We start from the raw sequence: 15,697 nt of genomic DNA on the forward strand, positions 1-15,697 counted from the left end.
CTCGAACATTCATATAAGGTTCATGACTTTGAAACCAATTTTGTGGGCCAATCAGGTTAAGCTGCTACCACCTTCTTCCCTATGGCTCTCTGCTCTTTGAAGAACTTAAGTAGAAAACTCCATGAAGACCAAGTTACAGTGACGTTAGTCAGTTATTAAGCATGAACTCTGCCCAACCAGCCCCTCCTCCCCAAAGACCAAGAGCATCTAAGCCACCATGTCAGTGTCATATCATTGTTGAGTTACATCATCAACAATCGTTCCAAAACTGATTGAGCCAGCTGCGAGAGAAGGGCCAATTAAATGCTTGACACCTGGCTTCATTTATTCAATTAAAGTCATGTTCAAAATGGCACCTACTAGAACTTACAGGAGGTTTATAAAGCCATAAGGATTATTTTCCTGCTTAACAAGGTGAATCAATAAAGGATGTTCCATTTACTAATGCAGTGTATTACCGTAATACAGATGTTCAATTTGCTAAGACAGTTTCAAACAGGGAATGTGTGATGATTTGGCATTTGTGTGGTGCCTTGCAAATTTCACAGTGTGCTGCAGAGCATTAATTAGTCACACAGGTTGTCACAAAATAGATTGAACTGGTTGTTGTTCGGGGGTTTTTGTTTTGTTTTGTTTTTTCCCAAAACTAATCTTAAGCTGCTAAGGATACATAACAATGAAGGTGAAGTCCAATCAAATTCAACAGACCTAAAATAAATTGTCCTCCAAATCAACTCTTTTTAAAAACAGAATCGGCCTTCTGGAAACCAGCAGCTTTTGATCAGAAAAGTATATCTAGTCAAGAGGAACCAGGAGGACAGAGTGGTGTCAGGGCGCAGGGAGAGAGACTACAGCCAGCTCAGCAAGGACAAAGGATGGATCCTGGGGACTGACAGGCACTGCAGAGCCAGCCTCAGGGCATCACTTCTGAGACCCTGAAGCCAGCAAGTTCCAAGAGTTAGAAAGTGGAAGCCACACACCTGTGGTTTTAAAAGAAAATGTGATCAGCATCCCTCGGGCTCTCTCCCATCGAGGGCCTGAGCAGAGACTGGACATCGCAGAAGGCTGTGCAGTGGTGACAATAGTCAAGAGGACGTTGCTAGTTAAAGGCCCAGCCTCACTGCATGGATTTAATTTCCCTGCCCCCTGAGCGACAGGCGATGTGCACCACAAAGAAATGTCAGTAATGGATTCTATTCTGTGAACACTCCAAGGTTTCCCAAACAAGTTAAGACAGTGAGGTCCCCAAGGCTACTACCTCCCAGTGGCCCGGCTTCATGGCAACTCAGCATGGTCAAACTGCATTCGACTACCCATGGCTGAGTTCCTGAATGCATGAACAGTGCTGTCTGTCTTAGGCCCTCAGAGGCCGATGCGTAAATCCCCATTCTTGCCCTTGGGAGGTGGCAGCCTGCGGAGGAAGGAGCGCTAAACAAGCTGCTCCAATACAGGCCGGGGCACGAAAGGTGCCAGAGTCCAGACGGGAGCCAACGCATCACCAGGACCCAGAGGAGAGAGGCAATTCTGCAGAGGGGTGTTGGGAGAGCATCCCCGGGGAATTCAGACAGCTTGGGTTCTGGATCCGTGGGTAAGGTTTCAACAGGCAGAGACAACAGGCAAGGGCACTACAGGCAGCATAACCTGTGAGAAGAGGCACAGAGCCCTACAAGTCCAAGGCCATACTCAGGGCACCTCAAGTAGTAGGGATAGCTGCAACGAGGCCTAACCGATAGAAAGACAGGGCTGTAAACGTTGGTTTACAACAAGGTTCCAGGATAGAAAGCTAATATACAAAAGCCAATTGCTTTCCTATATACCAGCAATGAACAAGTGGAATTTGAAATTAAAAACACAATACCATTGACATCAGCACCCCCCAAAATGAAATACTTAGGTATAAAGCTAACAAAATATGCACAAGATCTATGAGGAAAATTATAAAACTATGACAAACAGAATCAAAGAACTAATAATGAGACATTCTACGTTCATGGATAAGACAACTCAATATTGTTCGGTGCCTGGGTGGTTCAGTCGGTTAAGTGCCAACTTCGGCTCAGGTCATGATCTCGCGGTTCATGAGTTCGAGCCCTGCATGGGTCTCTCTACTATCAGCTCAGAGCCTACTTCAGATGTTAATAAACATTAAAAAGGCGTGGGGGGGGGGGGGGAGCGCCTAGGTGGCTCAGTTGGTTAAGCATCCGACTTCTGCCTAAGTCATGATCTGGCCATTCCCAAGTTCGAGCCCCGAATCGGGCTCTGTACTGGCAGCTCAGAGCCTGGAGCCTGTTTCCAAGTCTGTGTCTCCCTCTCTTTCTCTGCTCCTCCCCCATTCACACTCTGTCTCTCTCTCTCTCAAAAATAAACATTAAAAAAATTTCTTCAATAAAAAAAAAAAAGACAACGACTCAATATTGTACAGATGTCAGTTCTTCCCAATACGATCTTTTGGTTCAATGCAATCCCAATCAAAATCCCAACAAGTTATTTTGTGAATAGCAACACTGATTCCCAAGTTTAGAGGGAGAGGCAAAAGACCCAGAATAGCCAAAACGAGATTAAAGGAGAACAAATTTGGAGGAATGACACTAACTAACTTCAAGACTTACTACAAAGCTACTTAAAGCTTTATAGTATCCATATATATAAATATATAAAGCTTACTATAAAGCAGTAATCAAGACAGTGTGGTTGTGGTGAAAGAAGAGACAATGAAAGAAAGATGAATGGAAGGTGAAAGAAAGATCAGTGGAACACAATGGAGAACCCAGAAATAGTCCCCCATAAATATAGTCCACTGATCTTTGACAAAGGAGCAAAGGCAATACAATGGAACAAAGATAGTCTTTTCAACAAATGGTGCTGGTACAATTAGGCATCCACACACACAAAAATGAAGCTAGATACAGACTCCTCACTCTTAATAAATACCATCTCAACAAAACATAGACTATTCACTCACCAGTCTCTAACAGACTTCCGTGCCAGTGGAGAACAAGATGACATAAACATTTAGATATGGCCCTGTGCACCTGTGTAGGGAAAAGACTACAGACTTCAGAACCAGATGGGGTTCAAATTCCGGCTTCTCCAATTCCTGGTTATATGAACCTTCACCCAGCCTTGAGCACCCACCTGTCAAATGGAGACCACAACATCCTCTCACCTGGTCATCTGCAGGTTAGGTGAATGAGTCCACCTCACCAAACTGCTTTTCCTAAGGTGTTTGAAGCTTGTCAGTGGTTTCCAGAAACTTCCTCCACTTGCTTCAAGTGGTTCTTTGGGATATCAAATAAGCATGAAAAGCCCTTTTGTCACTTGTTGGCTTTTGTCAATGAGACAATGGAAACTGCTTCATAACACTCCCGTGTCTTCCTGAAAACTCCCATTCCAAACTTCCTGCTCTGGTTTGCATGGAAATGTCTATCTTTCTTTCTCTAGCTTGACCTCTACTATCCTGTCTGCTCCCTCAAGTGGATACAGGTTTGTACCCACCACATTTTCTCGTGGCCGTTCCTTTCTCTGTCAGGGAGTGTTAAGCTGACCACCGTCTTCCTCACTTTCTCCTTCCAAGGCTGTTGAAGGAGGACCTCAGGCTCGATGAAGACACACATTTGAACCCACTCAGTGCCTCCTGACAAAATTTTTAAATTTTTTTAAGTGTTTATTTATTCATGAGAGAGAGAGACACAGAGCATAAGCAGGGTAGGGCCAGAGAGAGAGGGAGAAGACACAGAATCTGAAGCAGGCTCCAGGCTCAGAGCTGTCAGCACAGAGCCCGACGCGGGGCTCGAACTCACCAACCATGAGATCATGCATGACCTGAGCCGAAGTCAGACACTTAACTGACTGAGCCACCCAGGCATCCCCTGACAAAATTTTTAAACCTTTCATTTTGCCTCCCAAGATCTCTTAAAGGAGCTAAGTCCTTTTTTGTTTAAACATGCTTTTTATAATGAATAAATAAGCAAAGCAATCATTGCTAAGAAGTTGACAAGATTTTTCCATAGTACGGGTCAGGGAGAACCGGTTGTCACCTGTCCTTGAAAGGATAGATGGGCTGTGACAGAGGCGAGCATTCCTCACAAGGATTTTTTTTAATGTTTTTATTTATTTATTTTTGGGGGGGGGGGGGGAGAGCGCGAGCGCACACATAAGTGGGGGAGGGGCAGAGAGAGAGGGAGACACAGAATCCGAAGCTCCAGGCTCCGAGCTGTCAGCACAGAGCCCGATGCCCGGTTTGACCCCATGAACCACGAGATCATGTCCTGAGCTGAAGTCAGAGGCTCAGCTGACTGAGTCCCCCAGGCGCCCCTTTCCGGAGAAGGATTTTGAGGCCACGTTCTAACTCAGCAAGGAGGAGCACTGTGAAAGGGGCACTGTGATGGATGAGCAATATCCAGGGAGGAGGCAGGAGCACCTGTGGTTGTGCTCACCGTCCCTCCTCATCTGCCCCAACACACAGGCAGGCAGCAGAATGCACCCACATCATACACAGACCCTCCGAAGGTCACGATTCTGAAGCACATGTTGCTCATGTAACCCACACGTTGAGTCACTATTATGTGCAAAGCACATAATAAATCCACTCAAGGGATTAAATTTAGACTCTGGCTTAAGACACTGACAACTCCGAGGAGGAGACAATTGCCTGGGACGTGAAACGGAATACAGTGAAGTCAGATGGAGGCTGCGTGCTACAGGGCACCAGAGAGGATGAGGCAGGCATTCCTACTGAGGGGCCGGGAGAGTCTGTGGTGGAAGGCACCCCCAGCAGGCCTGAAGGATGCATCAGCCCAGGTAGGAAAGGGGACTCCAGGTACCGTAGGTGGCGGGGCCTCAGAGATGTGAAAGGGCACAGCATGATGGGCAAGGACAGGAACTGCAGGGTGCCAGAGCGGACAGCGTGGGGAGAAGGGAGGAGGCCAATCAGGGAGGACTCAAGGGCCTACGTACTCTGCAGACCACTGCCAGCCACCATGCTTTGGAGAAAAAAAGGGGCATGACCCAGTTACAGTTTTAAAACAAGAACATGTACCACAACCACAGGTGCAAGCACTCACCAAGCATCTGGCACAGCGCCAAGGGCAGTATCTCAGTTAATGCTTGCACGGCTGATTCTTTTTTTTTTTTTTTTTTTCAGGTGAGGCTCAGAGGAGTTAAGAAACCTGGTCAAGGCCAGGTGCCCATAAACAGCAGCGTTGGGACTGGGTGTGAACCGAGTCCTGTTGGTTCCAGATCCCCCAATCTCCACGTGAAGGAGAGACAAAAGGACAGAGCCAAGGGCCAGGCCCCGACGAAAGCTGACAGAGTCAGAAAGAGAGGGATGATGGGGCGCCTGGGTGGCTCAGTCGGTTAAGCGTCCGACTTCGGCTCAGGTCACGATCTCGCGGTCCGTGAGTTCGAGCCCCGCGTCGGGCTCTGGGCTGATGGCTCAGAGCCTGGAGCCTGCTTCCGATTCTGTGTCTCCCTCTCTCTCTGCCCCTCCCCTGCTCATGCTCTATCTCTCTCTGTCTCAAAAATAAATAAACGTTTAAAAAAAAATTTAAAAACAAAAAGAAAGGGATGAAAGATGAGGAACAGACAAGAAAAAGACACTGTGACAAGAAAGGAGAGATCAGCATGGAAAGACCTTACTAGGGCGGACGCTTTAGGATTTCATTTTGTGCTTCGGGTGGGGGAAGGGGCCTGCCACTCATTCAGCAAACAAGGACAAGGGCCAGGCACTGCACTTGGCATCAGCAGGGGCAGGACAGGTGACCAGGCCGTGACCACACACACCATGACCAGCACTCTCGGGCATGGGCGGCCGTCACGCACCCACCCAGGGGCTGTGCGCTCATCCATTTGGGCTGACATGACAAAACACCACGGACTTGTACAGGCTTGTAAACAACAGAAACGTGTTTCTGGTAGTTCTGGGAGGCTGAGAGCAGGCTGCCAGCATGAGCAGGCTCTGGTGAGAGCCCCCTTCCACATTCCAAACTGCTAACTTCTCGCGGTGTCCTTACAGGGCAGAAGGGACAAGGCAGCCCTTTGGGGTCTCTTTAGTAGGGGCACTGGTTCCCATTCATGAGGGTAGAGCACCTCCCCCAAACCCTACTTCCTAATGCCATCCCACTGGGTTTGGATTTCAACATATGAATTTATGGGGCACACAAATATTCAGACCAGCAGTCTTTTGGCGGGGGGGGGGGGGGGGGGGGGGCGGGGCTGAGGCAGAATGCCAATGAAAGTCCTGAGCCAGACTGGGCTTCAGACCTGGAGGCTGTGGGGACCAGGCTGAGATATTAGCTTCAGAAGTTTCTAGAATAGTCTGACCAATGAGAGACATAATCAGAGTAGTGTTTTAGAAAGAGAACAGTTGGGGTGGCGGGGAGGGGGTGCCTGGGTAGCTCAGTTGGTTGAGCGTCTAACTCTTCCTTTCCGGCTCAGGTCACGATCTCACGATTCGTGAAGTCGAGCCCCACACTGGGCTCTGCGCTGTCAGTGTGGAGCCTGCTTGGGATCCTCTCTCCCCCTTTCTTTCTGCCTCTCCCCCTGGTTGGTGTGATCTCTCTCTCAAAATAAATAAACTTAAAAAAATGGGGGGCGGGGGGGCGCCTGGGTGGCTCAGTCAGTTAAGCATCCAACTTCAGCTCAGGTCATGATCTCACAGTTTGAGGGTTCAAGCCCTGAGTCAGGCTCTGTGTTGACAGCTCAGAGCCTGGAGCCTGCTTCAAATTCTGTGTCTCCCACTCTCTATGCCCCTCCCCTGCTTGTACTCTGCTTCTCTCTCTCTCTCTCTCAAAAATAAAATAAATTTTTTTTTAATTTTTGTAATGAAAAACAAAAAAGAGAACAGTTGGATTATGCCCAGGTAGGAGGCATTAGCCATTTTGAAGTTAAAAAAAAAAAAAAGTTTGGGGCGCCTGGGTGGCTCAGTCGGTTAAGTGTCTGACTTTGGCTCAGGTCATGATCTCATGGTTCATGAGTTTGAGCCCTGTGTTGGGCTCTGAGCTGACAGCTCAGAGCCTGGAGCCTGCTTTGGATTCTGTGTCTCCCTCTCTCTCTGCTCCTCCCCCGCTCATACTGTCTGTCTGTCTGTCTCTCTTTCTCTCTCAAATAAACATTTTTAAAAAAGTGTTGTTGTTGTTGTTTAAAAAAAAAAAAAGGTTGTTGGAGAAGGATCTCCCTGATGGAGTGTAGAGAATGGTTTTAGGTGAGGCTGGAGGCAGGGAGAACAAGTGTTGATCCAGACAAGAAGTGAACAGGGGCTGACCACAGCAGTCAGGCTGGTGGGGAGGGAGATTCCCAGAGGACAGAAAACACCACCTGAGGAATCAGACTGGGCTAAGGCCGAAGACACAGGGTGGGGCAGAGGTTGGCAGCCAGCTCTCACGCCTGAGTGGAAGATGCAGGTGCCTTCCCCAGGAAGAAGTGAGGACAAGAGGAGATGTAAAGGCTTTAGTTTTGAAATGCCTGTTAAAGCTAACAAGGTCAAGGCAGCCAGCAGGCAGCTAGATACACAGCAGAGACACAGAGAAGGTTCCTGCCCCCGTAACATCATAGGAACCAAAGAAGAAAGGGTTTATACACACACACACACACACACACACACACACACAAACACACACACACACCCCTTACCTCCCCCACACTAACTGCAAGCTGTTCATGTCCTGGCCCATGGTCTATACTTCTTCGATCACAACTGAAGGGGCTTCAAGTTCCCCTACTGCCCACCCTCTGCCTTAACTTGATCGCTCCCCCGGAGTCTAAGCTGCCATTGATTGCCCCGTTACAAATCTAAGAAATATGTAATTCCACAAAAAAAGAGTACAGTTAAACCAAAGTGACAGGCCATCTTCCCAAAAGCAAAATACACATAGGAAAAAAAAAAAAAAAAAGTTGAAAAAGTTCTGGCAGAGGACAGCACATAAACACATTCCAAGGCATTACATGACTTTTATGCAACATTGACCGAGCCGGTCAATAATTTAAGGGGAGGGGAAAAATACGCAAGTTGACATAGCAACTGTCACATTACATTACTTGGGCTACCATTTCCATACAGATGTCTTCCTTAAAGGAAAACACTTCCCCAGATGCCCCATGAACTCGGGCGCCTCTCTGCCATAGAGAAAGAAACATCTGGTTTGCAGTATATTTGCAACAGCCTCCCTGTAGTTCTCAGGCCTCTCTTGCCTTAAGCAATTTTGTTTTCATAAGTCAAAGAGTTTAATTCAAGGAAGAGGGACAAGATGGGGTGCCTGGTTCCTGAGGTGCCGCTGGAATGCAAGGTGTTGGGGCAGAAAGAAACTCACATTGGGCTCCTGGGTGGCTCAGTAAGTTAAACGTCGAGCTGTTGATTTCGGCTCAGGTCATGATCTCACAGTTCATGAGTTTGAGTCCCACATCGGGCTCTGTACTGACAGTGTGGAGCCTGCTTGGGATTCTCTCTTTCTCTCTCTCTGTCTCTCTGTCTCTCTCTCTCTCTCTCCCTCTGTCTCTCTCTGTGTCTCTGTCTGTCTCTCTCTACAATAAGTAAACTTAATTATTTTTAATGTTTACTTATTTTTGAAAAAGAGAGACAGCATGAGCAGGGGAGGGGCAGAGAGAGAGGGAGACACAGAACCTGAAGCAGGCTCCAGGCTCTGAACTGTCAGCACAGAGCCCGACGCGGGGGCTCAAACTCAGGAATGGTGAGATCATGACCTGAGCCGAAGTCTGACACTCAACTGACTGAGCCACCCAGGCTCCCCTCAAAATAAATAAATAAGGAAGGAAGGAAGGAAGGAAGGAAGGAAGGAAGGAAGGAAGGAAAGAAAAGAAAGGAAGGAAGGAAGGAAGGAAGGAAGGAAGGAAGGAAGGAAGGAAGGAAGGAAAAGAAAGAAAGGAAGGAAGGAAAAGGAAGGAAGGAAGGAAGGAAGGAAGGAAGGAAGGAAGGAAGGAAGGAAGGAAACCCACACCAAAGCTAGTCCATCTAGGAAAGGAATCTTAAAATCACCAGTCTGGACCAAGGCAAACGCGGTGAGTTTCTCAGGGCTCAGGGAAGCAGAGAAAGGTGCAGACAGCCCTAGATGCAGTGGTAAAACCCTCAGATGCCTCAAAGACGCACCCACACCCCCAGACAATGGCTCCATCTTTGGCACTAGAAATGTTTTCCTTGGACCTTCCCTGTTTTGCAAATACCATTAGTCCCTTGGTAAGAATGACATGTCTTTGTTTGTGGGATGCTGTTTTCCCCTACGTTTAAATCCAACTCACAGTAAGTGCCATAAATTAACACGGAATAATGAAGAAAATCCCAAACAATAGCCAACATGTGTTCCCAAAACACGATGTTGTCACTGTGAGTGGCTCTTCAGTCTGCATCAGTCACTGCCCAAGGAAAACAGAACCCTCGGCTTCCAGCATGGAGCTTCTCTAGCTTAAGGGAACTCGGGTCCTACTTAACCTGGGGGCCACCTGGTCCCGGCCTCACGTCCATGGTCACACGGGCACCTTAGCTGCCAAGGGGGAACAGGTATTTAAACTGAAGCTGCATTTCTGGCCAGCACTCTTTTCCCCCAAACTGTCAAACCCACTTCAGTGAGACTCCACTAATGTGGAAAGCGGGGCGAGGGACCCATCTTGGGCCCTCTGCATCACCAAAAAGCAAGCACAGACTCAAACATAAGGATCCCAAGTCCGCACAGTCCTGGGAGGCTGCACCAACGGGGTGCCTGGTAACCAGGTGGTTACCAGGTGGGGTCCCTGGTTACACTTGGCTTCCTGAGTCTGCGGGGCCATCACACTTCAGAGCCAGAAAAACTGCAATGACTTTCCCACGTGCTGAAATTCAGACTTTACCAGGCCAACAAGCCTCTCCCCCAACCACCCCCCTCCTGCCATATAAGCTTGCTTTTTACTGGATAGACAGAAACCACCGTTTCATCGAGTCACATCGGCGGGTTCATCCCACAAAACGGAGCTGTGTTTAAGCCCCATCCACCCTACCCGCCAGGAGGCCAGGCCTCTCCCTTTAAGGCCCACTCAGGATTAAGAGCTCCCTTTCTGGGAGTCACAAATTCGCAGCACCCTTCCACCGTCACCTTCTGGCCTTCCCCCCTTGACCCCTCTCCAAAATCCAGACAGCACACTCAGGGGTGAGGAGCATCCCAGATAGGGTTCCCCAATTCTGAAGCTCCCTGGGCACCTCAGGGGCACACCTTCCACCCCCTACCCCCGACCCACCTGCCCCAAACGCGGCCCCCAGAAGGCCTGGACGGGGGCCTGGCATGTCGCAATCCCGCCCGGCCCCGCGACGGCCACTGGGAAGGCGGGCTCCGCATAGGTTCCAGTTTCATCTGAATGTTTGCCTTGGCTCGTTGCTGTCGCTGCAGGCCTAGAATGGGCATGCTTTTCCAGGAAAAAATCATCATTTTTTGATTCCCTGCTTGTTTTTCTCAGGGTGCACATGACATGCAATCACCAAAAACTGTAAATAAATTAGCAGCAATTTGAAAGGATGAGTGTTATGCTTTGTCACAAAACGTCCTGGAAGAGAGCTAAGGGGATAGATGTTCTAATCAGAGAAGTCAACATGCGGTGAAAAGACCACAAACAATCTCTCCTCCGGCTGCCTGCGCCGGAAGTATCCCGTTGTTTGTCAGCCTTGCCGCCCCCACCCCCACCGCCACCCCCAACCCGCCCCTGCACAGGGAGCCGACGAGAACTGGCCCAACACCCACCCGGAAGAGCCCTCCCGTCCAAGAGCCGACGGTCCGCCCACGGAGATGAGCCACCGGAAATGACTCGAGAATGAACGGCCACCAGGGATGTGCCCCACATTGAAGGTGCACCCAGGACCCCACCCAGACCCCACCCTCCAATCTGAGCTCCCACAGACCCCTTCAGACGCGAGCGCTGCTTCCCCTCACCCACAAGGTGATTTTCCCTCCCGGTTGCCCAGCACTGTAGGCACCAGCGCCAAGCCCAGCTGAGAGCTGAGCTATTCCCAGCCCCTCCTCCCCGTACCTGCCATCCACCCCCAGTCCCATCCTTCCCACTGTTTCCCCAACCCGTGCCCTCCCCGCCAGGCATCCCTCCCCTGGGCTCTAACCGTCCTCCCAAGGATCTGTTGGCTTGTGCTCCCACTCATCCTCCCTTCTGGGCACACATAAGGCACTCTGCAAAGAGCTGAAGAACCAAACAGGACCCCTGTCTCCAGCCCCAGAGCCCACCATCCTCCAGAGCATCACGAGGCATCTAACTGACCTCAGCATGGCCTCCCAGCAGCCAAGGGCCCGGAGCATAATGAGAAGGTTCTGTGAAAGGAAACTTTAAAATATTCAAAGAAGGGACCAGGTGAGTCATGGCCAGACTGCAAGATGGGAAGCTGCTGGGGGGCAGTGGCAGGGTGGCGGGATGAGCTTCTGGGTCCCCTGTGCCTCTGCAGGTGCTCCTTTGGGTCCAGAGCCCCCAGCCCTGCAGGGCAGAGGGGCAGCCCCTGTGACCACTGTGTGACCACCAGTGAGCCCAAATGCCAGGAAAGAGAACCAGCGATCCCAGAAAATAGACAATGGAGAACTCCCGCCCCCTATTTTGACCAGACTGCCACCTCCCTGCCAAGAACCAGGGCTGGCCCCTCCCTCCACCCAGCAATACCCAAAAGACCCCTTATTCCAGAAACTTCTATAATGCTGTAGCATTAACTCTCTTTCATTTGACTGAATTATAAATTACCATTTTTAATCAACCTCTGGTATTCTTCACCGTCTCCTCTGATCATCTGACCACTGGGTTTTATATGAAAAATATATCAAAAAGACAATTGTCAGAAAAAGAGCTGAAAAAAAAATCTGGCAGGTTTCCTAACATGGAAAACAGGTAGACATCATCTAGGAAGACTATACATGGGGCCCAGGAGCTTGCCGAGACACCTTCCAACAGAGAGGGTCAGATGTTAAAAGACCAAGTGTAGAGGGTAAGAGGCACCCCCATCACCAAGGACAGGTCCCCAGGCCCAGCACAATCCTTTAAGGTCATATGGGAAAGACTGCAGCAGTGAGTAAGTTTGGGCAGGCTAGGAAAATATTCAAGAAAATAGAGTGAGCTGTGCCTAAACTCAAGGGGAGAACCTGGAGGTAGAAACATTCCTTAGCCAGATGCTCTAATGGTCACAGAGGACCATCTTCACTTGCTCCAAATTAGGAGCAAGGTTGGCAACTGGAAATAGTGCAAAGGCAAGAGGGGTGCGTTAGCTACTTTCAGAAAAGCTCAAGTCTCTACACACAGGGAATTTATGTCCCAGGGGCCAGAAAGTCCTGCAAATGTAATCCTGAAGTTGTAACCCTTAATCTCTGAGAGTATGGGAGGCCAGGGTTGGGCCAAAAAAAAAAAAACAAAAACAAAAAACAAATGAGCCAGAACTATCCTAATGTGTTAGGAGAAGATGTAGATCTGGGAACGAATGTCTGGTTCCCTGAACATCCCCTCCTCATGACAGTCTAGAACGAATTATAAAAGATGGTCCATAACGACCCTAGAAAAGAAAGACTGGATTTAAAATCAGCATGAATTGGGGCGCCTGGGTGGCTCAGTCGGTTGAGCGTCCAACTTCTGCTTAGGTCATCTCACTGTTCCCGAGTTCAAGCCACACATTGGGCTCTGTGCTGACCATGCAGAGCCTGGAGCCTGTTTCGGATTCTGTGTCTCCCTCCCTGTCTCTGCCCCTCCCTTACTCGTGCTCTGTGTCTCTCTCTTAAAAATAAATAAACATTAAAAAAAATTAAAAAATAAAATCAGCATGAATTCACCAAGACCAAAGAAGACAAACTGGCCTCGCTTACCTTTTCTACCAAGCGTGCCAGGCTAGTGTTCAGAAAATACCTAAACATAAGTAATCCTAATTTCACGAGCCAGATTTCCTCCATTCTTAATTTCAGGCATGCATTTCAGAAAACATCTTTAAATCTCCTTATGGATGAACCAGAAATATATGCTAAATAACAGGTTGGGTGTATATTTAGTGGTATCATAACTGCATGAATAAAAAAAAAACAGCATTTTTTAAATGATTTGGATTAAAAAATAAAGTGCACACCTTCAGGGGCACCTGGCTGGCTCAGTCAGGAGAGCATGCAGCTCCTTATCTCAGGGTCATGAGTTTAAACCCCACATTGGGTGGAGAGATTACTTGAAGATAAAATAAATAAACTTAAAAAAATGAATGCACACTGTCGAAGGCTAAATGACATTAACTAAACAGCCAGAAGGAAGGGTTAATCTAACTGGATGGAAGGACCTGCTCTTCAAACAAGCAAAGACTTCTTAGATATGACACAAAAGCACAAGCAACAAAACATAGATAAACTGACCATAACAAAAAATTTTAGGGGTGCCCGGGTGGCTCAGTTGGTTAAGCGTCCAACTCTTGATTTCAGCTCAGGTCACGATCTCACAGTTTGTGAGTTCAAGTCCCACATCAGGCTCTATGCTGACAGTGCGGGGCCTGCTCGGGATTCTCTCTCTCCCCTCTCTCTCTGGCACTCTCCACTTGCTCTCTCTCTCTCTCTCTCTCTCTAAAAATAAATAAATTTAAATTTTCTTTTCAATTTGAAACTTTTGTGCTTCTAAGGACACTAAAAGGAAAGTAAAAAGACAACCCATAGAAGAGGAGAAAATTTTTTGCAAATTATATACCTAATAAGGGACTTGTGTCCAGAATACATAAAGAATTCTTACAACTCAAAAATAAGAACACAAATAATCCAATGTAAAAATGGACAAAGAGTCTGAAATAGATAATTCTTCCTAAGAAGACATAAAAATGGCCAGTAAACACTTGAAAAGATGTTCAACATCATTAGTCATGAGGGAAATGCAAATCAAAACCACAATGGTTCTAAAAAATAAAAATAAACATAAAATAAATAAGATTCTTTAAAAACCACAATGACTCCTTGACATTGGTCTTGGCAACGATTTTTGGATCTGACACCAAAAGCAAAGGCAACAAAAGCAAAATAAGCAAGTGGGGCTACATCAAACTAAAAAGCCTCTGCACAGCAAAGGAAACCGTCGACAAAATGAAAAGCAACCTACCAAATAGGAGAAAGTATTTGCAAATCATATATTTGGTAAAGGGTTAGTATACAAAATACATAAAGACTCCTACAACTCCATAGAAAAGAAAACAAATAATCTGATTACAAAATGGGCAGAGGATCTGTGTTATACTGTGATTTATAACAAGGAAGAGAAAGAGAGAGGGGGCGGGGATGATCTTCATCCCTGTTTCTGGCAAAGCTCCTTTAGGAGCTCATTACAATTTCTTAAGTGACAAAGGTGTCTCTTGTTAGGTTAACAAGATGATTTTTGCAGCTTCTAAAGATAGAGACTGGTTTTAGGAGAACAAGCCATGTGATTAGCCATGGAAACTTTCAATCCCATCACCTTGACCTCTGAGAACAGGAGAGAGGCTAAGAGGTGAATCAATTACCAATGGCCAATGATTTAAACTATCATGTCCATATCATAAAGGAGGGGGTTTGAAGAGTTTCCAGGCTGGTGAGTATGTGGAGTTAACAGAAGAATAGCATCCCTGGAGTGGACACGAAACCTCCTTGCCTATTCCTCATACCTCACCCTATACAACTCTTCCATCTGGCTGTTCTGAGTTATATCCTATTATATAAACCAGTAATCTAGTAAATGAAATGTTTCTCTGAATTCTGTGAGCCACTCTGGCAAACAAATCAAACTAAAGAAGTAGAAAACTCTGATTTTATAGCAGTCTGAAAACAGGTAACAACCTAGATGTGCAACTGGCATAGAAAGTTCAAAGACAAGGTCATGGGAACCTCCAATATGTAGCCAGTTGGTCAGAAGTAAAAGCAATAGCCCGGGCTTGTAACTGGCATGTGAAGGGACTCGGGAGTCTTATAGGATTGAATTCCTTATCCTCTGGGATCGATGCTACCTCTGGATAGATGGTGTCAGACCTGAGTTGAATGGTGTAACACCCAGCTGGTATATGGAGAATTACTTGGTGTTGTATGGGAAAACACCCCCTCCACGCACTGGAAACTGAGTCTCAAAACACACTTATGATGAGTAGACATTTTTCCAAAGAGGTCATACACATGGCCAATAGGTACATGACAAAGTGTCCAATATTACTCACCATCAGGGAAATGCAAGCCAAAATAATAATGAGACATCACCTCATACCTGTTAGAAAGGCTAGTATCAAAAAGATTTTGGTGAGGATGTGGAGAAAAAGAAACCTTTGCGCACTATTGGTGGGAACGTACTTTGGTGCAGCCCCTATGGAAAGCAGTATGGAGGTTCCTCACAAAATTTAAAACAAAACTACCATGCGATCCAGCAACTGCACTTCTGAGTATCTATCTGAAGGAAACAAAAACGCTGACTTAAAGAGACGTATGCATATCTATCCACACAAAACCACGTACATGAATTTCCACAGCTGCATTATTCATAATAGCCCAATGGTGGCAATAACCCAAATGCCCAACAACTGATAAATGGATACATAAAACGTAGTATATCCATACAATGGAATAGTGTGGAACCATAAAAATAAGTGTACTAAAGCATCTACAACATGGATGATCCCTGAAAACATCATGCTAAGTGAAAGAAATTAGACTCAAAAGGCCGTGACTCCATTCATATGAAACATCCAGAACAGACAAATTCATAGAAA

The 15,697-nt window shown here is 47.2% G+C and overlaps 1 protein-coding gene and 1 long non-coding RNA gene across 4 annotated transcripts in view; one reads left to right on the plus strand and one right to left on the minus strand.

The window, feature by feature from the left end:
* Positions 1-15,697, minus strand: part of LOC131516114 (protein FAM169B-like) — a 91,264-nt gene that overhangs the window by 44,286 nt on the left and 31,281 nt on the right. The window lies entirely within an intron of this gene.
* On the plus strand, positions 10,557-11,632 carry LOC131516115 (uncharacterized). 2 transcript variants are annotated; one of them, XR_009263901.1, is made up of 3 exons: positions 10,557-10,911; positions 11,195-11,331; positions 11,423-11,632. It is a non-coding gene; the product is annotated as an uncharacterized LOC131516115 (long non-coding RNA). The 2 variants fall into 2 exon arrangements; XR_009263902.1 differs by having other exon boundaries at positions 10,557-10,820.

The sequence above is a fragment of the Neofelis nebulosa genome, chromosome 7 (genome assembly GCF_028018385.1).
Source record: "Neofelis nebulosa isolate mNeoNeb1 chromosome 7, mNeoNeb1.pri, whole genome shotgun sequence".
NCBI classification, from domain to species: Eukaryota; Metazoa; Chordata; class Mammalia; order Carnivora; family Felidae; genus Neofelis; species Neofelis nebulosa.